Raw genomic sequence first — 25,064 nt, 5'->3', positions numbered from 1 at the left:
TGAATTTACTGTATGCCTTGGTAAGACTATAAATAGATTAGTTTTATGCATCATATAAACACGTTTTCAATGCTGCAGCTATTAATTTATGTTTATGTTTACACATACGTAGTATTTTGTTATAGACTACTTAATACATATGTAAGCTTGCCATGCGTAGAGTAATATTAAAATACACTCGAGTGTATTAAAATAGATTTATTTGGAGATAAGATAGATTTTGAAAACATTTTAAGAACAACATACATGTGAGTTTTTTGTAGAGATACCACTTTTAAAGTAATTTCATATGAGATTATACTTTAAACTTTTAGGAAATTGAACAGTAAGATGATACTTTATTTTTTTCTTTAATGTTTCTGTAGAAACTAATTTTGATGCAGGCAGTAATTTATGTACACTTAAAAAAATAACACCCTTATTTTTTTAACATTTCACCTTACTAATTTAAAGCTACAAACATCATTATAACGTAAATCATTTTAACTGTGTGTTAGCAAAATGTATTTCCTTCAGCTATGTTTACATATCTTAAAATGCTTACCTATTTTTACATGATATTTAAATGAAAAATCGTAAACACTAAGATATTTCTAAATAATATCAAGAAAACCATGAATTATTGCTATTAACTTTGCTCTATTTTTTATCTTTTACTCTTGCTTCTAATGACATCAATTTTTCTAAAAATGACTTCTCTTTGGAAGTCTGCTTTAAGTACTAATACTGGTTTAAGTGGTTTGTGATGATCATACTGGGTTTTTAGTTTTTGTTTTTGCTTTTTAAAAAACCTGTTCTCTAACCTCAAAATTAAAAATAATAGTAATTCCTTTATAAATGGCTTTGTGTAATATAATGGAAAATACATGCAAATTCTCCAACTACTACCTGTTACATATGTAATTAGCATTCAAGAAATGCCAATTGTTTATCTAAAAGACCTTTGCAACTAAGCTACCTTCTTTTTATTATTGTTTAGTAAAAGGAATATTTTTGTAAAATTTTTATTGTATTTGATAATGACTTATTATGATATAATTTTTAGGAGAGCAGTAATGACATAGCATTAGGCAAAGTTCTAAAAATATGAATTTAAATTTGAGTGCCACAGTTCAGTTTTAGTTAGCAAGATTAGTATTCTGAGCCCTATTTTTCTTTTCTGTTAGATTATGTATCATATGTATCATGTTTCTATTCCATTGGTTAGGATTAGCAGTAAGGATTAAAAAATATCTGAAACATTTTAGGTGCTCAATAAATGGATATCAAATATGGATCTTAAAACAATTGTAGTTTGGGAAGACAATTTGTAATTTTGAATGTGCTGTAACTAAAATTCAGAATGAACTTTAGTTCTTTCCCCTTCTTAGCAGGCCATAGACATTTTCACAACAGATAGTTCAAACTCACTAAAATAGTCCACCTTTACAAATAAAAAATTGCAAAGACTATTTGCATTGATTCCCTTTCATATTCTATCTTTGCCATTATTTTGATAAACCTGTTGTAATGAGTGGAATAGTTAAAAGTTCTATCCTGATAGTTTATCACAGTATTTCTCATTTATGGCACCTGTTGAACTTCCTTTTAATGATGTCTATATTCTTTTAGGCTGAGATTACAACATTTCAGAGGAATTTTTTTATATATTATAAAAAGATAAAAGCATCCTAGTTTCATTAAAATGTCATCAAATAGTTTGGGGTGATGTATGAGACTCTCAGACCAATATAATATATTTAGATCTCAGCATGAGGCTAAAAGATTACAGACTTTACCTTTCAAAAGACAGTATATCAAGCTGGCACTTAGTTTGTATGGTAGATTGTTAAAATAATGGTCTTCAGTGAACCATGTTCCATGTATCTATCCAGTGTTGATGGGATCTGCAATTTATCCACAAAGAGGTGAAATATATTTCTCTACCACTTGATAAAGGCCAGTCTTGTGACTTGCTTTGACCAATAGAATGCAACACAAGTTACATTGTGTGACCTTCCAAGGCTAAGTCGTAAAAGTCTGTGCTTCTGCTTTTCCTTCACTGGAAAACTACCCAGAGACTATGTAAAGAATCCCAGTTTAGCCTCCCTAAGGATGAAAAATCACATGGGAAGAGACGATCATCCATCCTAGGCACTCCATCTCTCTAGCTCCCGATTTACCACATTCAACCCAAAGAGTCATACTGACCTACAGAATTGTGAGAAATAAAATGTTGGTTGTTTAAAATTACTAAGTTTATAGTTATTTGTTATTTGGCAATAGATAAGTAATATCATTTGTAATAAAATAATAATTGCTTTAATCTTAAACCATATTAATTTGATAATATTCATTATACTTTTGTCTGCATTCTCATGAGTGTTAAATAGCACAATTCCAATTATACAGGATATAAAATGAGATAATTATATTTCTGTTTATTTAAATAGCCTCTTCAATACACCCTAAATTGTGAACTGCTACCACGACTGTAATTTGTATCTTTTTAAAGAGTATATCCATGCTTTTAAAAGAAGAAACTTCAAAATGAGTTTTGAGTATATAAAATATTAAATTTATTTTTTTATTTTTTTTAATTTTTATTTATTTATGATAGTCACAGAGGGAGAGAGAGAGAGAGGCGCAGAGACATAGGCAGAGGGAGAAGCAGGCTCCATGCACCGGGAGCCCGATGTGGGATTCGATCCCAGGTCTCCAGGATCGCGCCCTGGGCCAAAGGCAGGCGCCAAACCGCTGCGCCACCCAGGGATCCCGAGTATATAAAATATTAAAAAGCAAAAACAATATAGCAGCCTAGCAACTATTATTTTATACACATTTACCAGTCATATCATGTATGGATCCTTTTCTTCTGAACAAAATGACAACAGACATCCATTAAACTTTTGAATTGTTACAATATCATTTGAATGCATTATAATATTATTAATTTAATTATGATAATATACACTTTGATGAGAATTACAAGAGAAAGGTCTATATGTGCAGGATTTCAGCAGAGAAAAGATATGTTCTTACTCGTTTCACTAAGAGAAGAAGGTAAAAATAGTGTCTGGAGATAGAAAAAATCCTCAGTAGGATAATAGCTATGATACAGAATTTCCGAATATAAACCATTGCAAATTTTAATGAGATTCAATAATATAAAAATATACTTCATAGGTAATTTGATTATTTTAAACACCACAAATTTCATAAAAAGAAAATAAACTCAGACTGGCTTTAGAAAAAATTTACTTTCAGCAATATTCTTTTTTATAACAAATTTCCCAAAGTAGAGAGATCAATAGTACAAATTCTGGAGTTAGACGATCCACAATTGAATTTCCATTCTATTATATAGTAACTATATGACCTCAGGCTTCTTAATATTTCTCAACTTGAGTTCTTTGATTTATAAAGTGTGCATGATAAGAGAAAATATCTCATAGGGTTGTTATGATTAAAAAAAATACTCCAAAGAACATCAGCCATTAGCATTGGTACTTATCAAATTGATCATTATCATTAATCTTGAGTACCTATTTCTCATCCTCCTAACAAATCTATATTATCTTTGTTTCCAAGAAAAGTAACTGAAGATTGCTCATTTTTTACAAACAGTTTAATATGGACATTCAAAAAACACATAGTTCTCAGCTTGCACATATTTTCCAGAGAGTAGAAAAACAAAGATCTCTCCCCGATTCATATTATGAGGCTGACCTAGCTATATTACAGAAGTTACTGAGGATAGTATGAGAAATGATTAGAGACCAATGTTAACTGATTAGTTGAAAAATTATGTGAAATATATTACCAAAATTAACAAAGTAATGCATTAAAAAATAATATATCATCACCAAGGGACCCCCGGGTGGCTTAGTGGTTGGGCATCTGCCTTTGGCTCAGGGCATAATCCCAGAGTGCCAGGATCGAGTTCCACATCGGGCTCCCTGCACGGAGCCTGCTTCTCCCCCTGCCTGTGTCTCTGCCTCTCTCTGTGTCTCTCATGAATAAATAAATAAAATATTTAAAAATATATATCATCACCAAGTTAAAATTATTCCAGAAATAGATCATCACATCAGAGGATCATCACTTCAATGGATACATAAAACATTTAGGAGAGAATTCAATATCAATTTACAACTTGAAAAAAAGGAAAAGAAAGAAAAAATGTTAGAAAGCTAAGAGGAAAACATTCCTTAGCTTAAGGAAAATTATCCATAAATAACCTAGAGGAAAAAAGTATTTAATGACCACATTTTGAAAGTCTGCCTTTGGGACTCCTGGGTAGCTCAGTGGTTGGGCGGCTGCCTTCAGCTCAGGTCATAATCTGGGATGTGGGATCAAGTCCCTCATCGGGCTCCTGCGAGGGGCCTGCTTCTCCCTCTGCCTGTGTCTTTGCCTCTTTCTCTCTCTCTGCATCTCTCATTTAATACATAAATAATCTTTAGAAAAAGAAGATAAAGAAAGACTGCCTTTAAGATTAGGTACAAACAGAGGTGCTTACTAAAACCACTTTTACTTTGAATTTTCCTGGAAATCCTAAGAAGTGCAGTAAAACTTCAAAAATAAATAAAAGGAGTAAGCACTGGAAGGCGAGGTGTGAATTGCCATATTATTTATATAAGATTTCCTGCAGTATTCTTTTATAGAAATCCATTTCTATGATTTCCAAAATTAAATCTGTTCTTCAGTATTCATTATGAGCTTCAGTCTTGTATCTCTTAACTGTATAGTCAATATTTTCTATTAGGTTTCTAACAGCTGTCTCAAAATTAAGATACCTAGAAATATGTATAGATTTTCCCTGACTTAAAATTTGTTTCTATCCCATTCTTCTCAATACCATCTACTTAGAGAACTCAAGCCAAAAACTCATGAATTATTCTTCAATCATTTGCATTCAATCCATTAAGTCATATAGGCTGGACTTCCTGAGTATCCCAGATTTATCCACTGACACAACCCTAGTGCACGCCATAATCATGGCTGTGTCAAAACACTCCCTTTTCCTTCTTTCCTGGGTATCCATGAGTCCTACCTATGAGTTTACTGCTAGTTTTCATGTTGCCCAGCACATTTGCAGTAGTGATTAGCATTTATGTGTTCTAGTAGGCTGCTAGCCTCCAATGTCAGCCTAAACTCATAGTTTCCTTTTTCCAGTATATTGATGCCAGCATTCTTTTACAATAGCATTATTTTTAAAAGATTTTTTTCTGGTGGATTATTTTTTTGTCAACCTCTATAGAACAAAAGTCAAATGGTACTATAGCTTTGGTGGTGTTAAATTTCAGTTCCAGTGAGAAATATTTTTTATCAATACACTTCTTTTTTAAGAAGTGGCAGTTGGTACTGAAACAGAGGAAGAAGTAATGGCAGTATTCCATAGCTATGACTAATATAAAAATGTGGTTTTGTAACATATTGTATTCTGTGTCAGCCTCTTGTGGGATTAGCAATTCTAGTAGAGTCTCTCCAAGGTCATATATCTGATCTGAAATCACCTAGAAAAAAGGGCTCCACGTTGTTGAGCCTTTCATAGATATTCTCATCTTAGTGGCAAAACCAGACCAAAGCATTATAATAGTTCAGTATTTAGACATGTTTCTGTAGACCAAATTTTAATCGGAATAAAATCAAACTCTTATCTCTTTCTTCATTCTATATTACAAAAATCATTTAAAAAGGAACAAAACACAAAACAAAATAAACAAGGAAAAAATGTACTTTACTAGGAAAATAACTCTTATTGAAAAACCTTGAATGAACTTGAGGAATAAACTGAGCTCTTCAATTAGTTGAATCTAAAAAAAGTTTGCTATTTGTCTCCTAGTCAGATGAAATTACTCAGAAAATCAGTGGGAGATGAATCTCTGTTATATGAGTAAATCAATTGCTAAATTTAGGTTGACACTCTATCTTTACCTCCCAGATTTAGTGTTATATCGTCTATGAATGAATATTAAATTGCCTTTTATTTGTCAACTAATTTTCTTTCAACATACTGGGTTTTTGAAATTTTTCTACTTTATTTTAACAGATATAAGAAGACATAAAAATCAAACTGGTAAATTTTCACCCACAGGTGGGAGAGAAGAATATTAGAAATCAATTTATAAATAAATTTGTAGGAGTAGAAAATGTAAAAGTCTGAGCAAAGAATGTAAAAATCAATTTGTAAATTGTGAATTTTCTATGAATTTTATTTTCCATGCTTTGACTATGATATTTCATAAGTAACAGATTATGAATTAAAGTTTATGAATGAAAGGAAGAATCATACCTCAATAGTAAAGTGTTGACTGAATGAAATTCTACCTCACAAGTAAAACATGCCTAGAAGAATGATTCATTTATTATACAAGAACAGTAGGAGTTCTGGGAATTTAAAAAAAATTCTATTGCAATACAAATTAAAAGTATAGACAAAAGTATTTTTAACTATATTATTGAAAATATAGACATTTATCTCTCTTATAGTAGGTGGTCATGGCTACCATTAGAAAAACAGTATTGTTTAAAGTACACATGCACGTGTGTGTGTGCACATATATCTTGGAGAAATGATTGGACTAAAAAATGAAGGTCTTAACTCCGTTTACTCACTATTAATTTTTTGCTGAAACATGAGACATCCCAATGCCTCACTTTTTTCTACCCAGAAAGAAGAGTGGAAAAATATTTCCAAGTAATATAAATATTGGAAATTATGTTAGCTGTTTCTAAATAACATATGTATGTGCAATGCTTGACTTTCACCAAATGGTAAGGTGTGAGTTTTTCATGCTGAATAATTTCTTCATTTCCCATATAACACCCACATAGATATCAGTTTAAATTTCATTCTTACAACCTACTTAAGAACATAATGCTTTGAATTCCTATATTTTCAGAAGATAAAATACAACTTTGAAAATTCTCCATTTTCAGATGGAAATATTCTCTGATTTTTGTGTCATTGTGGAGATCGTTAGAAGCCACTTAAGGCCGTGTTCAAAACTTTGCGATTTAGTCTTTAAATTTTTTCTGTCCAATTTTTTACTTTGAAAAGAATCAAACACAGCTTAAAGATTATACAATGAAAACTTAAGTTCCTTTCATTTACATTTAGCAATTAACAGTTTCTCACATTTGCTTAATCTTCTCTCCACACACACACACACACACACACACACACACACACACACAGAGTTTTTAACTTCAGCATGCTTTTCTGAAGAATGACATTCTACTGTATACCCATGATAACATTTTCAACCCTAAGAGGGTTAAATAATGTCTTTTTTTAAATAAAGATTTTATTTATTTATCCATGAGATACACACACAGAGAGAAAGAGGCAGAGACACAGGCAGAGGGAGGAGCAGGAACTCTGATGTGGAACTCGATCCTGGATCCCAGGGGCACGCCCTGAGCTGAAGGCAGACGCTCAACCGCTGAGCCACCCAGGCATCCCAGGGTTAAATAATTTCATGCGTCTGATTCAGATTTCAATGTTGGCAACTATTTCCAAAATGTCATTTATAATTGTATTTTTACAATTCAGTATTAAATCAGCATTTTGTTTTTTAATGCTTTTGCTTTTTAATTTTTTTATTGATATAATTTAGATGGAAGATTGCTATAGACAGGAACAAGCATTCCCATATACCCTTCACATCACACAGGTCCTCAGGATGTTAACTTCTTATATAACCATGGCCCATTTAATCAAAACTAAAAAAATTAACGTTGGTGTGAATTATTTTTAAGTGAAATATTTTCTTATCTTTCATCCTCCTAACAAGAAAAATCAGCAACTTCTTTGCTTTTCTTTTTTATAGCTTTTACATTTTTAATATGTGGATCTATTAAATAGCTAAACCAGCTTTCCTGTTTGTTCTCTTCGACACTTGATTAAATTGCCATTGAACATTAGGTATTTCAAGCCATTTTCTTGTGGACCACTTAAAATTTAATTAACTCAAATATCTTTATGTTTTTCTCCATTAATTTTCTTATAGTCTTATATTTCTCAAAGACTCAATTTCATGGTTCTGAAAGCCAGAGCAGCATATTTCTTCTGTCTTTGGAAAGTGGCAGGCTTATCCTATTAAATCATAGAGATTTAAGAATCTTATAGAATCTTGCAGTCTATAAAGTAGTTTCTTGATAACAGTGTTTATAAAGAACAGGTTTATCCTCTTTCGCTCTCATTTACTCATTCAGAGCATTTTTATTGAATCCTACTATGAACAATTTGTTAGTCTAGATAACTAGTTGTATGATAGGTCAGATAGACTAGCTGTCTGTTCCAATGACAGCTTTTCTCGTTTTCTTTACCTCTTACCTTTTTAAAAGCATTCTTTTTTAATTTTTTTTATTTTTTTTTATTTACGATAGTCATACAGAGAGAGAGAGAGGCAGAGACACAGGCAGAGGGAGAAGCAGGCTCCATGCACCGGGAGCCTGATGTGGGATTCGATCCCGGGTCTCCAGGATCGCGCCCTGGGCCAAAGGCAGGCGCCAAACCGCTGCGCCACCCAGGGATCCCACCTCTTACCTTTTTAAACCAGTGAGCCAGTGTACTTTTATGTTCTGCCCAAGAATGCCATTCTAACAGAGCCTGTTCATCCCACACAGGGCTTCGGCTCTGACCTTACGATCCCCCTCCTTGCCCTTGCCACCCTCCATATGTCAAAACTCATGATTCCAATCATGTTCTAGTCTCATCAGATTTTATTTGATGAATTTAGTCAATCTGATAGATCTATTTTAGGTAAACTTCATGATTTAATATCTTTATCCCTGGAATAATTGCTTTTGTATTGAAAAGTCTCTTAAAATGTGATTTTTAGACCTAAAAGAATGAGATCCTAATATGAGGCTATTATAATATCCTAACACTATAATATTATCCTGAGATGTTTAAAGTTGCCTCAAAACAGACTGCATGAAGAAATATGGTGCACACACAAAGGTGTGAGAGAGAGACTGTGAATTAGGCTTTACTAATGAATTGGAATGTTGCTGGTGAAGTAATGATCCACTGATGATAGTTATAAGTAAAGGTATAATATTTTAACTAGATAATAAAGTAACTCCAAGGGAAATGTGGAGTACAGTGGAGAGGACACAAGGAACCTCATAGGAGTGATTATTTAGCAAGCTATTAAGAGTGTTCAGGCGAGAGAGACGGAGTGATTGAACCAGAGTGGTGGTGATGGATGTGGAAGGTGAGAACATATTCATGAATCATGTCAGATATATCCTGTAGACCTAATAACAATTGACTGTAGGAACCAAAGAGAGCGAGAAATGATTTTATTTTTGACACCTTAATCTCTTTTTTGCATATCCTCCCATTTAATATAAGTTGTATTATAACCGTTTACTAATTTGTAGTTGCTTAGATGTTTAACTCTAGAATAGAAACTTTTTAAAAAAGAATTTTAAAAAAGATTTTATTTATTCATTTATTCACGAGAGACACACACAGAGAGAGAGAAGCAGAGACACAGAGGGAGAAGCAGGCTCCTTGCAGGGAGCAAGAAGTGGGACTTGATCCCCGGATTCCAGGATCACGCCCTGAGCTGAATGCTGATGCTTAACCGCTGAGCCACCTGGGCATTTCTTTTTTCAAGATTTTGTTTTTGAGTAATCTCCACACCCAACATAGGACTTGAATTCGCAATCCCAGGATCAAGAATTGAATGCTCAAAAAAAAAAAAAAAAAAAAAAAAAGAATTAAATGCTCCACTGACTGAGCCAGCCATGCTCCCCTAGAATATGAGTTTCTTAAATGCTTGGTATCTTCAGTGACAAGCACGGTGCTCAACTCATAGTATCTTAGTATTAAAAGTATACTATAGGATAAGATTTAAAAACTTGAACTATCCAGTAAGAATGTTCAAAAGTCACACTTTAACTCAGTAAAATAAAAATATGCAACAATATATGAAATAATGAAAAGGGGGGGAAATCTAGGTTTTTCACCTATGTAGGGAAAACCCAGTTCCTTTTTACGGTGTTTCACCCTTGTTAGTATCCTTCAACTAGTTATCTAGGACACATCACTTCTCTCTGGTCACCAAATATGGGAGGTTTTTCCCCCACACCAAGCAATTCTTTGTAATGCCAGCTGAATGCCCTACAATTCAACTCAAGTCTGACACTGTCTACTCAGAGATAGGATTAGATCCCACAGGTGAGGACTCAGTGACTGTCCTTCCCCCACCCCCCTTCAGAAGCCAATTGCACGTCAAGTTTGTCACCTGTGGTTCTGATCAACCAGCTGTATGTTACAGGTCCCAGCAACCCCCTCCTTAATTTGCTAGAGTGGCTCAAAGAATTCAAGGAAACATTTATATTTACCAATTTAGTAAAGGACATGAAAAAGGATACAGAAAACATCCATATGAGGAGATATATAATTTCAATGTGTGGATATATTTGTCAACCTGAAGCTTTCCTAACCCCCTACTATTGAGATTTTGTGATGCTTCCTCTCATGGGCATGAGCAATTTAACTCCATTTCTAGTCCCTGCCCCCTCTCTGGAGGATGGGCAGTAGAGCTGAAAAATTCAATCTCTTCTAATCATGATTGGGTCTTCCTGGTGACCAGCCCCCATCCAGGAGTCATCTAGGAATCTATCCACAGTTACCTCATTAGGACAAAAGATGCTCCTCGTGTTCTTCCCATTTCAGAATTTTAGGGTTTTAGGAGGCCTGTGTTAGGGATTGGGTCAAAGACCAATATTAGAACAAAAGAAACTCCTAGGGCTCTTATCTTCCAGGAAATACAAGGGTTTCAGGAGCTCTGTTCCAGGAACTGGGGGCTTAGACCAACATATATCTATTCTATTATCTCACAGATAGCTTTCAAATATGAAAGTAGTGTTTCATCATGTTGTAGTAAGAAAAAATTCTGGAGAAGAGTGGCACAGAATAAGAGCATCAGAAATCTTAAACACAGATCCCTGTAAATTTTTCTGCGTCATTTTGTTTTATTCCCCAGCAGCCCCTCATATTAAAATGTGTGTTCTTAGAATGCCACTCTGGAGGTAATGTTGGGAATTGCTTGATGGGGAGCATGGGTTTGAGTGTATCGTTTAGAGTAGTGAAAGGGTGCATATATGGAAATCTGAAGAGGATAGAGATCACTAACATCTGTTTACACAATTACATGAAGTTTTCATGAGGAAATAATATAAGGTGCACACAACATTTAAGTCAAAGGACATTTATTGGGTTTTATTTACTATAAGAATAAATTCTTATTTACTATAAGAATAAATGTAGAAAGAAGCAAAATGTCTAGCCATGTGAGAATAGATACATAAGATAATATATGTGGTGTGTATATGTATTATCCAAACTAAGTCCTTATAAGAAATTACATTAAAATGAAGGGCAATATAAATGGAAAAGTAAGATGTGGAATTCCTTAAAGTAGGGTAACAACTTTATAATTCATGTATAATGAATTTTATTTCATTTTATATAGAAATATAATACTAGCTAGAAGGTGATTTTGCTCATAAAGGTTGTTTTAAAATTTACAGATTTTACATTTTTACATTTTTTCCCACAAGTTCCAAATTATTAAGTGTAATTAATGCCATAAAAACATTCGGGAATGGTTATATCTAAGCAGGGAACATGATATTCACTTAATTATGACTAGGGGTTTTGTTTGTATAGACAATAATGATTTATGTGAACTGAAATATCATTATTATGTTGGTAAAAGATAATGTATATGCATTTATGAACCTGTGCAATTAGCCTATTGTTATATTTTATAACCCATGACAAATGCCATTTAATACCTTAATATAGCAATAACTTTCATTGGTGCCAAGTTCTCATTTAAGCTACTCTGTATCCCTATATTCACAGAGACTAAATCCGATGATCAGTCAGTAGCTACCTCCTTGAGATTGTTAACTGAGCTTCCAATGAAGAATTAAAAAAAGGGGAAATTTAAAAAGTGCTAGCTATTTTTAAAAATCATCAAGGTGAATTAATAAGTTATTTCCAACAATTTTTAGAAGTTTTATGTGTTTGAAATTAATGAAGAGAAATTTGTAATATGTTGAAATTGTAGATTAGCACTTTGATGAAATCAGTTTCTCCTTGGATTGTGTATTCAATATTCTTTGTTTTTCAGCTTACTATGACTCGGTTTTGTTAGGACTTAAAAAAATAAATAAGTAAATACTTTATTAATCTCAAAAGAGGTTTTCTTGAACTTGTGTGATAAGCTTAAGATGATTATCTAGTGTAATTTTTAGGTTAAATAGTATGTGTATTTATATGATTTTTAATACACAATGCCAATTTGCTCCTCAGAAATGTATAACTTACTTTTGCAAGAGTGGGTGATATTCCTTTAACTCTTGCCTCTTGGGTAAATGAAAAAGAATATTAAGAACTATATTATTATAGTTCTGCTAATATTGGCTGTCAACATTTCCTATATAGTGCTTATTAGGAGCAAGAACTATGTTTTTTTGTTTTGTTTTGGTTTGGTTTTTTTTAGAGGAAAGAATCTTAAGCAGGTTCCTCATCTGATCTTATGACCCTGAGATCATGACTTGAGCCCAAATCAAGAGTCAGACACTTAACTGGCTGAACCACTCAGGTACCCTGGACTACTGTTCTAAAGCACTTTTTGTAGATTAGCTCAATTAACTTTCATCAAAACCTTATCAAGTCATATATTAGTTACCTATTGTTGTGTATCAACCCAAAGCTTTGTGGTATGAATGGTAAACATTATCTTACATTTTCCTTGGGTCAGGAATTTGAGAGAAGTAATGATCAGGATATTTATGACATTGCAGTGAAGATGTCAGTTGGGACAGTTACCTGTAGACTTAACTTGGGCTGGAAGATCTGCTTCCAGTGTGGTTCACTCTTTACTCATGTGGTTGGCAAGGTAGTGCTGCCTGTTGCAGAAGACCTCATTTCCTTACCTCTTGGACTTTTCCTTGGGACTACTTGAATGTCCTTATGTGGCACTGGCTTTCTCCAGAAAACATTGACTTAAAAGAGAGCAAGGCAGGAGCCATGGTACCTTTTGTGACAGCCCTGGCTGTCCCACCCTGTTGCTTCTACAATTTCCTATTGGTTATACAGCTTAGCCTATTCTGTGAATACCAGGATATGAGAACCACCAGTGCTTCAGGAGGCTTGCTAGTGTAGGTAGATTTTATTAGTATAGTTGACTTCTGAACATGTGTTTGAGCTGCATAAGTCCACGTATATGAGCATTTTTTTCCCAATAAATACAGTAGAGTACTATACTTGTATTTTCTTTATATTTTTTTTAATAACACTTTCTATTCTCTAGCTTACTTTGTTGTAAGGATATAGTATATAATACTATAATGTACAATATATGTGTTAATCCACTGTTTATGCTTATTGGCAAGGCTTCCAGTTAATGGGAGACTATTGGTAGGCAAGTTTCAAGGCAGTCAAATGTTATATGTGGTTTTGCCATCTATGCAAACCAGTTGGTGCCCGTAACCTCTGTGTTGTTCAAGGGCCAACAGATGAGGAAACGAAGACACAAAGTTATTAATGAAAATGTTGATGATGCCATACTAAGTGGTGGAAGCAGTGTTTTAATTCATATTCTTTGTCTCCAAAATGTGTGCTGTTAAGAGATATGTAGTATTGTCACTACATTCATTTTAATTTTCAGTTTTTTGATTACTAACAGATTTGCATATTTTCATTTTTCCATTGTTTGTTTATGTGTTCATTCATATATAAAATATATCCCTGTGCTCTTATTTTCTACAGAAATGACTATTTTTCTTTAAGTGAATTATAGTTTTTTTCATATTCTAAAATTATGAACATTTTGACATTTTAAAAATTGCTTTTTTTTTTCAGTTTGCAAGTTGTATTTGGATTGCATTTATGGTGCTTTTAACTAACAAGTTTTATCTCTTTTTTTGTACTTTTGTGCTTTTTGCCTCTAGATTGTCCATGGATTCCTCTTTTAATACTTCAAATCTGTTTACTTTTCCAAAAGTTACTTTCTTTAAGGTAGAATTTGTAACAATCTTATGCCATTAAAGTAAAAAAGAGTGTGTGAATAGTGAATTATGGAAATGCCCAACTTACTTGATTTCTTAGAATTTGTTGATATAAATATTATGTTCATATCTGTTTGGGTCTGTTTGGTGGAAAGTTGGTGGCATTGAGGAAGAACACCCAAGTAGGCAAGGACTCAGTTAGATATAACATTTGGCTCAATTACCCATTCAATCTAACTCCCTTTGAGGAATCCCTTTTAAGTTACATGTGTCTCTGGTAAAACTGAAATTTCAGTCTTCTTTTGTACTTTACTTTTACTTTGTTCAGATTGTTAGATGAATATCTAATTGACATTAGCAACCATCTATCATCTTCATCTATCTATCATCTATCTATTTTGTGCCATTACAAAAGCAGCTATCACAGATTACACTTGATAACTATAAATATGGCTATGGGTTGTCATTTGCCTGGGAGGATCAGGTAAATTGTAGTGTCTTCCCTTATTGGTGAGGGAAAAGTATGCACTCATATAAGCTCATATATCCACTTATTCTTTATTTTATAGAATAAAAATATTTACTAGGCATGAGACTCTATGGTTTACTGCATTGCTACACTGTGTTACTTCAATCTGAAGTTTATGTTTTTATAAGACAGATATAACCATATGTATTTGTCTAATATGATACTAAGCATAGTTACCTAAAGACTATATGCTAAAGGACATGGGATTTGGACTTATATCTTGTGACTCCAAAACTAATGATCTTTTAAGTCAAGCACAGGACAACATGTACAACATTTTCCTACTTTATCATACATTTTTTACAAGTGCTAAGATACTATATTTTAACCTTCATAGAATGCTTGATTCAGAAGATCCACTTTCCACTTTAATTGACAAGAATTCCCTCAGATTTTTGGAATGAAAGAAATATGTAATGGATTATATACCTGGACTTTGACATCATCCCACATAGTTCTAGTCTTATTTATACTCTACAAACCTCACAGTATCCAAACTCAATCTTCCTTGTTTCTATTTTGCTTATTCAACCCACCTAAACATGCTCCTTTTGCCTCATGAAGGCTTTTAATGCAGTGCTATTCAGTGTTGTTCAAAGATCAGTTTCAGTCTGCAGACTTTTGCTAGGCTACAAGATAAGTACAGCGATTGAGAGTAAGCATTTAGCAACTTTGATAGCAATTTAACATCACTGAGACATCAAGCGCATAAGTGTGTTGTCTCTTTGGAAAGCAAGTAGACTCATATCAAAGGTAAGACTCATAGGTGAGTCATGCATGGCACGAGTTCTATACCAGTCATGCATAATAGAATGCATATTTGTCTGCAATGGGTTGGAAATTAAGAAATCGTCACAAATAGCTGAAAATGAATTTAAAATGCGCTAAAGCATCATCGGTGTGGATTCTAGCTGGGCTTTAACCTTTCTTTCTTTTCTTTTGCCTTCTTTAAATAGCCTGAACTCTATGGGCTGTCATTTCAACCAAACTCATATTATTATACTAATTTGTTTTTGTTTTTTTTTATGGCTCCAGATTGAAAAGAAACATACACACAAGCAACATCCTACATGGATGGATCCTCTTTTCCTGCTCCTTGGCTGAGCACTGCTGGAAAAAGAAAATCACTTAGTGGGTCAGATCCATGTCACCATTAACTCACCTGGGCAGCTCAGAGGCCCTTAATTAACAGGGTGGATTTTTTTCTTATCAAAATACTCTCCTGCTGGTGCAGTTACAACTTCAAACTTCATCTTTTCTAATTCCCTTAAGCCAATACATGAAAATTTACTGAGATGCCTGGGTGGCTCATGATTGAGCATCTGCCTTTGGCTGAGGTCATGATCCTGGGGTCCTGGGATCGAGTCCCACATCAGGCTTCCCGTGGGGAGCCTGCTTCTCCCTCTGCCTCTGTCTCTGCCACTCTCTGTGTGTCTCTCATGAATAAATAAAATCTTTTTTTAAAAAAAGAAAAAATTTACTCAAATTTTTGGCTGCCATATTTTCCAAATGTTGCTTCATTTCCACTTACCACTTCCCACTTTCCTAGTATTGTAATACAATTTCCTTCTCATCTCTATGCCAAATCTCATTGCCGCATACTCTTGTCAGCAACCTTGTAATATATTCTCTCTTTAATCCTTAGACCTCTTTTTGTTATTGTTAACTTCCATAAAAATTTAAATATTCTCCTACCTCTTTACCTCTGTTTACTTTCTTCACCAAATAATTTATTCTTAATTATCCTTAAAACCTTAGCCTAAACGTCATTCCCTTGGGGATGCTTTTTTTGATTTGCTCCAGGGCAGGAAAGGTGTCTCTGTATCCCCTTATAGAACCTGCATTCATTTGTTTGGTAACATTTATCACAGGATAACAGTATATTTGCTTCTAATGAATCTAGAGATCTTTCCAAATCCCTTTGAATCACTGGTTTAAATCATTTTAGTCCTGCTGCAATTTTTGTGTGTGTGATTGTGAAATAATGAAATTGATTTCAAGGTCAAGTTTGACTTCATTCCTTCCAAACTGCCTCATTAAATAATGGGTGTTTGGGGGACGTAGTGGTTGTATTTTTTCAGTCATCAGTTTAATTTAGTGGCTTTTTGAGTCATTTGTCCATCTGGTAGCAAGCAATAATCCTTAAAGTGGGTTCAGGAGAGGGGAAACCACTAGAATATATCACTTATTTTAATGCTTATTTTAATGCTTTGGTTAATCAATGTTAAAGTTGTAAAATTTTTCTAGAGTTCTTTATCAGTAGTTTGAATTTAAATTAATGGGTTTAGGCAAGTTATTTTACCTCTGTACATCTGGTTCCTTATTTGAAAATGGTTTATTTATTCATGAGAGACACAGAGAGAGAGAGAGAGAGAGGCAGAGACACAGGCAGAGGGAGTAGCAGGCTCCCTGCTGGGAGCCTGCTGCAGGACTTGATCCCAAGATCCTGGGATCATGACCTGAGCGGAAGGCAGATGCTCAACCACTGAGTCACCCAGGGCCCTTGAAAATAGTTTAATACAATATACATCATAGAGCTTTTGTAAAGTTTTATAATATATATATATACACACATGTATAAAAACACATATACATCTGTGTATCACTTAGGATAAAAGCTTAAATATTATTTGGTATTATTACTGTTAAGATGGTTCAGTAACTGTATTCTTAACTCTCATGATATCAAATTGATGAGCTAGTGAGGAAAGAATAATTTTGGTTAAAACCTAAAGAAATCAGAGTTATGAGGACAATAATTTCTCAAAAAATATTAAAACTGCTGTTTTTCTGACATGTTTCAAAGAAAGAGAGGTTAATAGAATTAAAATGTTTTGCTCTAGAATACAGGGAACTTGATTCTTCTTTTGAGCATTTAATTAATATGATACATTTAAAAAATTGTAGCATTAAAATAATGCGAGGATTCAAGGAATTAGAAAATCAAGCAAGCTTTTTATACTCTGTATTATTGAGGTGCAATAACTTTTATAGGATATTGCCAATCTCAAATGGAGCTAGATTTTATATATTAAGTATTCTTTTATTTAAATCCCGTGAAACTGAATGACTTTTAAAGGTTTACTTAAACCTATTCTTAGACATTTAGCAGTTGAATGGCTCAAATATCCTGGAATTGGCAAAGTCTCTGCTGTGTGCTCATGCATGGGTGCATGTGCACAGACACATCACACACACACACACACACACACACACACACATTCGCCAGTTGGTTATTTTATTGATTAAAGCAACAGGGTCAAAATAAAGCTCAATTGTTAGAGATTATCCATTTTCCTCTAAGGAAAAATAAGCAATTTTCATAGCAATCGACCCACTCATGCTTATAAACAGTCTGATAAGCAAAGGATATGTGAGAGATTTTATAACACAATTTGTTCAGTCAGTCTGTGTAATAAACTTTTCCGCACAAAATAAAAACAAATAACACTCAGGTTTTAAAAATTATCCTGTTTTGTATTTCTGTTTAAAAGCTCTTTTCCAAAGGATATTTGATTTCTGTAAATCACAACCCTGTGTTGGCTTAGTGCACTTTTCACTGTTGTTACTGCTTTCCAAAGACCTGTTACCTAGCAACTGCATGGAAGAAGCTTCTAGTATTTTAAATCATACAAGAGCTTGGAAAATACTGAGGCAGACTTTAAAAAAAGATTCTGACTTGTTAAAATGTAATTAACAATTTTATTTTCCATAAAGTAAAAGGGACTTAAAAATAGGTTTGATTCATATATATCTACAAACTTTTATCTTTAGTTATAATGGCTGATTTTAAGAGCCTTTAAATTAAAAATAATAAACATAAAAATAAAAAACCAAGAATCTCACATAATCCTACTATTTTAAAAGTCATAAGTTTTGGAAACTTGCATACTCCTTGAAGTTGTTACTGTTAATAGTTTGATTCTTGCTCTTACAGTTTCTTGTGGTTATTCACACATGCTTATTCACACAGACATATGAGTATATCAGTGTACCTGCAGAAGTCAGTATTTTTACAAAACTAGGATCATGCTTTAATTTCTTAACAATAAATTTGTGTTATATCGTTTTTTACTTAAATTTTTAAAATATATTATTGGCATTATTTCAAGATAGTTTATTTAAGTTTGTTCTTAATATACATTATTGTGAGGATATAAAATACTTGTTTAGAATTCTAATCAGCATTTCATGCTCATTGAGAACTTTTCTTCCCAGAAAATCCTATGAGGCATATACTATTATTATTCACATTTTAAAAATAAGGCAAATGAGGCTCAGAGGGATCAATATTTGCCCATGGCTTGGCATGTGCAGTGGTGACACCACTTGATCTCATGTGCTTATGCTTCAACAGCAAGCCACAAACAAGAAGGATCTAAATCAATACAAATACACAGAAATTTTAAAAGGATGAGAAAATATGAGATGCACATAATTTTGAAATTATTGCTTTCTTCAACCAGGGAGGGAAATTAGAAACAATAAAGAAAAAAATGAACCAATTTTATCATTGCTAAGGAGTTATCTCTGTCAGCATAATCAAAACGGAGCTTTTGCCATTATGTGGTCTCACCAACAAGAAGGAAAGAGTTCAGGGAAACTGATTTTGCCCACAGAAAAGATAATACAGAAACCGGACAAACCTAGTCATGTGATCATATTTAACTAAAAGGAACCTGGAAAATGTAGTTTCTACCTGGGCAGCCATGCACCTAGCTAAAATTTAAGGATGGGTGGGAGGAAATAAGGAAGAAGGAGAGAATGAATATGGGTGATAGTAGTTCCAGCCACAATTCAAATCCTTATCTACCTAAGTATTTATGTACAATATTTTCCTTATATATTGAGAGACTCATCCATTATCATGAAAAATATTCCACAGAGCTATATCAATTATTGCACCCAACTTAAAATCCAGGACATCTGGGTACTGCAAAGTCAGTTCTAGATGTGGCTCCTAAGGGTCTGGCAACACACACACCAATAAATTAATTAACTGCCTCCACCCCCATTGCATATAATATAAAATAGTGAAACAAGATAATTGTAATAAAATATTGGTGTTTGGAAAACAGAAGAACTGGAGACACACAGCAGTCTTTGGTCCATAGCAATGATGAAATCCTGTCAGCATGGCAAAGACTGTGTAATAAATTCCTTATTAGACATTCTACTATTAGAGAGTTACTCCTTTGTCTGTTCATAAGCATGTCTCTTTGTTCACTATTCTCTTTGGCCACAGAGAAATTTCAAATTGGAGCAGATTCCTTTTATTCCTTTTTTTTTTAATTTTTATTTACTTATGATAGTCACAGAGAGAGAGAGAGAGAGAGAGAGAGAGAGAGAGAGGCAGAGACATAGGCAGAGGGAGATGGAGAAGCAGGCTCCATGCACCAGGAGCCCGACGTGGGATTCGATCCCAGGTCTCCAGGATCGCGCCCTGGGTCAAAGGCAGGCACTAAACCACTGCTCCACCCAGGGTTCCCGATTCCTTTTGTTCCTTTCCATGTGTCAGTAATTGTGCTCAAAGTTCTTCTCCAAGAACTTTCTTAAACCTACTTAATTTACTACTACTACTTTGTTGCCTTGTTCATATCTCCTTGATTGTAATGGCAGCTACCTTGGCATCATCTAAAAAAATAAGTTGGAATGGGAAGGCAGTACTTTAATCTGATTCTTGCTACAGGTCTGGTTTTATTGGTCTGGGAGAAGTCTTAATGGAAGGCCTCTGACAAAGACTCTGAAAGAGGGACACCTGGGTGGCTCAGTGGTTGAATGTCTGCCTTAGGCTCCCTGCGTGGAGCCTGCCTCTCCCTCTGCCTGTGTCTCTGCCTCTCTCTCTCTCTGTGTGTCTCTCATGAATAAATAAATAAAATCTTTGAAAAAAAAGACCCTGAAAGAGAATCATCTCCTGCTATATAGTTCACTTTTTGATTCTGCAACTGTCCAGATTCTTTCTTGGACACTTGATTTAGCTTTCTGGATTTCAGTATATAATACCCTGCTTAAGAGAGCTTTATTTCTTTCTTTCTCTGCTTGCAAAGTGATCAGTTCTTACCTCAGATCATCTCATACCTTATTAAAATCAGCAGAGTGCTGCCAACACACATTAGTATTCTTGTCCTTTACAAACATGTCTCTAGACATGCTTCCATAGATATGGAACCACATAGACATGTGGTTTCTACATACGGAGGGGAAAATGGATAATAAGGAAAAATAGCAATTTCTGTTACAGATACAGTTCTCAATTATGCATTTTAATATACTTAAATTTTGTATAATTTTACTAATGTTTTTAATTAGGAAATTATTTGATAAAAATTGGCAGTTTGGGGCTTGGAAATATCCCAAAAAGGAAATACAAGTAGATACAAGTAGCTGATTAAAAAATTGAGCTGGGGCAGCCCCGGTGGCACAATGGTTTAGCGCCGCCTGCAGCCCAGGGTGTGGTCCTGGAGACCCTGGATCGAGTCCCGCGTCGGGTTCTCTGCATGGAGCCTGCTTCTCCCTCTACCTGTGTCTCTGCCTCTCTCTCTCTCTCTCTCTCTCTCTCTGTGTGTCTCTATGAATAAATAAATAAAATATTTAAAAAAAATTGAGCTGAAAAGCACTTGGTCTTCTAGTTCAATCACTCTTTCCAATACTGTGGGATCATTACATTACATTACTGTGTTAATGTCATTGATAACCATGAAAATGATTCTCTCAATGCCCTAGACTTGTGTACCTGTAATTTCCCTATTTTGAATGTTCTTGTTCACTCTTCTATATCAGCACCCACTTCCAGAGGGACATTCTGCAAATGATGTCATTACTTGTTAATGTGACTCCTCCATAATCTCTGTTCCTGATGACCTCATTTCTGACCATGATCAGTTTACATCTTCTAGTACAGAACTCCAACTATCCTTTGACTACACTTGGGCTTATAATTAATCGATTCTACCAGATGTTTACTATTATTTACACCTGCAGATCTTGTCTTTTCTTCTTAACCTGTTTGACTTCCATATATTTTATAATTCATTACTTTAATTCCTCCTCTGTTCATTGACCTTCTGTCCATTAGAGTTACTTGTCAAAAGTCACTGGTGGTGAATTTTCTCTGTCTCCTTGGCAGAAATGGTATTTACTTCCATGCATTTGAATATGGCCTGAAGAAACAAAATAAGCAAAAGACAACCTGCAGACTCTTCCCCCTTTAAATTCACAATCCTTGATTTCTTGGGGTCGGTGAGCTGCCACACGTCATTCTGTGTTTCTTTGCTCTATTTACTATTTCATTCTCTTAAACAACCATGCCATATTTTCTCCTTTTACTTCCAACCTCTTCCCTAATCATCATTTCCACTGACTGCACAAAGAAAATAGTACCATAGGAATAAAAACAAAATTTTCATGAATTTCCACCTGTACATCTACCTGCCAACTTGCATGTATACCCATATGTTCTACCTCCTTTTCCGTTACAGATGAGCAATTTTAGCAGCAATGTGGCTGAGAAAAGTCATGAGAAGGTGGTGTATTATGTTAGTAAGGTTACTCAAATTCTACCAGTTTATGAATGACATTTTAAGGAATTTGAAATATATCTTGTAAGCTTTAGGATTTGTGGAAGGTCATTAATCTATTTGGCTAATCAAACAGCACTGTCCAGTTATTGGTGTTAAGGGAAGTGTTCCATATTTACATTGTCTGATATTGTGGGCAGTTACCACAGATATTATTGAGCACTTGATTGCTATTAATATATGGCAAGTAAGATGGAGGAGCCGAACTTTTATTTGTATTTTATTTTAATTTATTTAAATTTAAATGGCCATATGTGACAGTGGCAACTCTAATTGGACAGCACGGTTTTAGAAAGGTAAGAGGTTTGGAATGCTGAAGAGTTGGATGACATGAAGAGCAATTAAGAAGCTGTTTTATTTGTCTAGTTGAAAGGTAATCATAGTTTGAATAAAGATTTACAGTCCCTTAGCTGTAATACCAAAATCTAGAAAATTCTGAAAAAAAGGGGAAGCAGGAAAGAAAGGAAAGAAGAAAGGAAGAAAGGAAGAAAAGAAAGAAAAGAAAGAAAGAAAAGAAAAGAAAAGAGAAAGGAATTTCTGTTGGTAGTGAAATCTGACTTGACCTGAAATTATTTGGTTGCAATCCCCACACTGAAATTTATTTTTTCCACTTAGTATAAATATTCTCAAATAGCTACAGAAATAGTAGCTTTTTAAAGCAAAGGTTGCTCCTTAGATGTATTACGTAGGGTTTACATTACAAAGGGTTTACAAAGAAATTTTTTTTTTTTAATAAAAGCTGATATCTGGTCCTTAACAATTATGCATAAGGATTGGAAGCCTATAGCTAGGCTTCCAGGAGGTGAGGAAAGTGGGAGAGAGAGAGATTTTAGTGGTATGATCAGTATACCTTGGCTTTCATATGACATTGGGAAATGAAGGGCAAAGTAGCCCTTCATTTTTCAATTCAGGTTAGGGGATAGTGATTAGTTGTTTTTTTTTTTTTTTTTGTGATTAGTATTTTTAAAATGTCCCAGGAGGGGCATGGATTTGATCTTAAGTGGAGAGGTCTAAAGATATATTCAATTCTATTTTACAAAGTAGGTTTAAATTTTGTACAAATTTGTAATTTATGCAAATGAAGATTATTATCTAGTTGAATATTCTATCATATTCTTTTTGCTCTGTCAGTCATCCATATTGACTAACTCGATTTCTTTTTTATGAAAATAATACAGATTTTTTTTAATCTAATGAGGAATCCCATGACATATCAAATCTTTTATCTAAAGCAATGATTTTCAACCAATCTGATCCAATATTCTTTAATACAGTAAGCTAGAGGAAAGAAAATGTTATTTTTCTTAAAAAAATAAGTTAAAAAAATAAGTTAAGAGAAGATATATTTATAGTACGTATTACATTTACTGAAAAAAATCTGTATAAGTGGATCCATACAAGTTCATACCTGTGCTTTCAAAGTCAGCTGTATAATAAAACTGTGTAAAACATAATATGTATTTATGTGTAATGTTGCCTCCGTTAGTGTTGATGGGCTAATAGACACTGCAAAGCAATAAAGAAAAAAGAGAGATAAAGAAAAAAGAGAGAGACAAAGACTTTGTTATCAGGTCCTTGATTTTTTTTTTTTTAGTAAATCCTGAGATGTAACTGTAGCAATTTCTTCTACAAAATGTAAAATAAAAAATTAACAAATAAGGAAATGAAAGAAAAAGAAAAAACAATGGGCTTTTTCATATGCTAACTCATAAAACCATTAGAGAGTTTATTATTTATCTATCCTGAGCATTTGCTGCACCATTTCTCCAGTAATCTTTCGTTTCTTTGTAAATGATGCTGGGTATGTGCTCATTTTTAAAAGTATATATTTACTTATTTGAAAGAGAGAAAAAGAGAGCAGAAAGATAAGGGAAGAGGGAGAGGGACAGAGAATCTCAAGCGGACTCTGTGCTGAATGTGGAGCCCAATGCAGGACTTGGTCTCACAAGTCTGATATCGTGACCTGAGCTGAAACCACGAGTAGGTCAATTAACTGACTGTGCCAACCAGGTGCCCCATGTGTTCGTTCTGTAGACATCCGACTCACCTAAAAATTCAACCTTCTATTTCTTAATGTAGCTAAAATTATTCTCTGGAAATATTTACTTTCCTAGAACTTTACACATTGTCTTCATTTCTAATACCAGCTATAATTGTTTACTTGGGGAGAGAAGGGGGAAAGTGTTTTCCAAAGTAAACCATATCTTAATCACTTCTCTAAAATATGACCTCTGTGGAAAATTGGATATCTGGCATCTGCACCCTCATCTCTGTATGAAAGTAATAGACGTGGGCTGAGTACCATCACCCCCTTTAATGTGGCCTGCAACCTCTCATGCACTGCTATCTTTAGCATATTCTATTGTTTCTATGTCACTGACTTCAATCGACATTTATTATCTTTCCCAATTGAATCATATCATCTTTTGCATTTATGACTGTAGGTCTTGAGGTCAAAGTACAGTTTAAATTTAAATGTATTTTAGCATTAATTTTTATTGCCTGATATCATAGTTGTTTTGATTGTACAAAATCTGAGTGTTATGTAAATGTGATCTACTGAGTCTTTTAATAATTCTATGTGCTGTGTGACTATGAATTTGATAAATCAGTAATGCTTTAAATCAATACGACTGCATTTCATACCATAGAATTATCAGTGTTAAAGGAGACTTTATACAGTCTCTGATTTATTTTCCAGATTGCACCTCCTACCTATCTACCTCTCACCTCCTTGTATAGATGAGATATAGGAAAATTAAACATTTTGGTAAAGTCTGCCTATCTCATTAAAGACAGAACTGGGCTACAGTCTCCTTTCCTCTTGGTCACTTAACTCAAAATATAGGACCCTCTTATGAAACAAACATTTTTCCTGGGGAAAATTGCACATGTAAAAACATCTCTGAGATAAATGTGTTTATTTGAAACTT

At 33.9% G+C, this 25,064-nt stretch overlaps 1 protein-coding gene across 13 annotated transcripts in view; it reads left to right on the top strand.

The window, feature by feature from the left end:
• Nucleotides 1-25,064, top strand: part of KCNT2 (potassium sodium-activated channel subfamily T member 2) — a 377,566-nt gene that overhangs the window by 208,341 nt on the left and 144,161 nt on the right. The window lies entirely within an intron of this gene.

This window comes from Nyctereutes procyonoides, unplaced genomic scaffold (genome assembly GCF_905146905.1).
Source record: "Nyctereutes procyonoides isolate TBG_1078 unplaced genomic scaffold, NYPRO_anot_genome, whole genome shotgun sequence".
NCBI lineage: Eukaryota > Metazoa > Chordata > Mammalia > Carnivora > Canidae > Nyctereutes > Nyctereutes procyonoides.
This window is presented reverse-complemented; position numbering and strand designations above follow the sequence as displayed.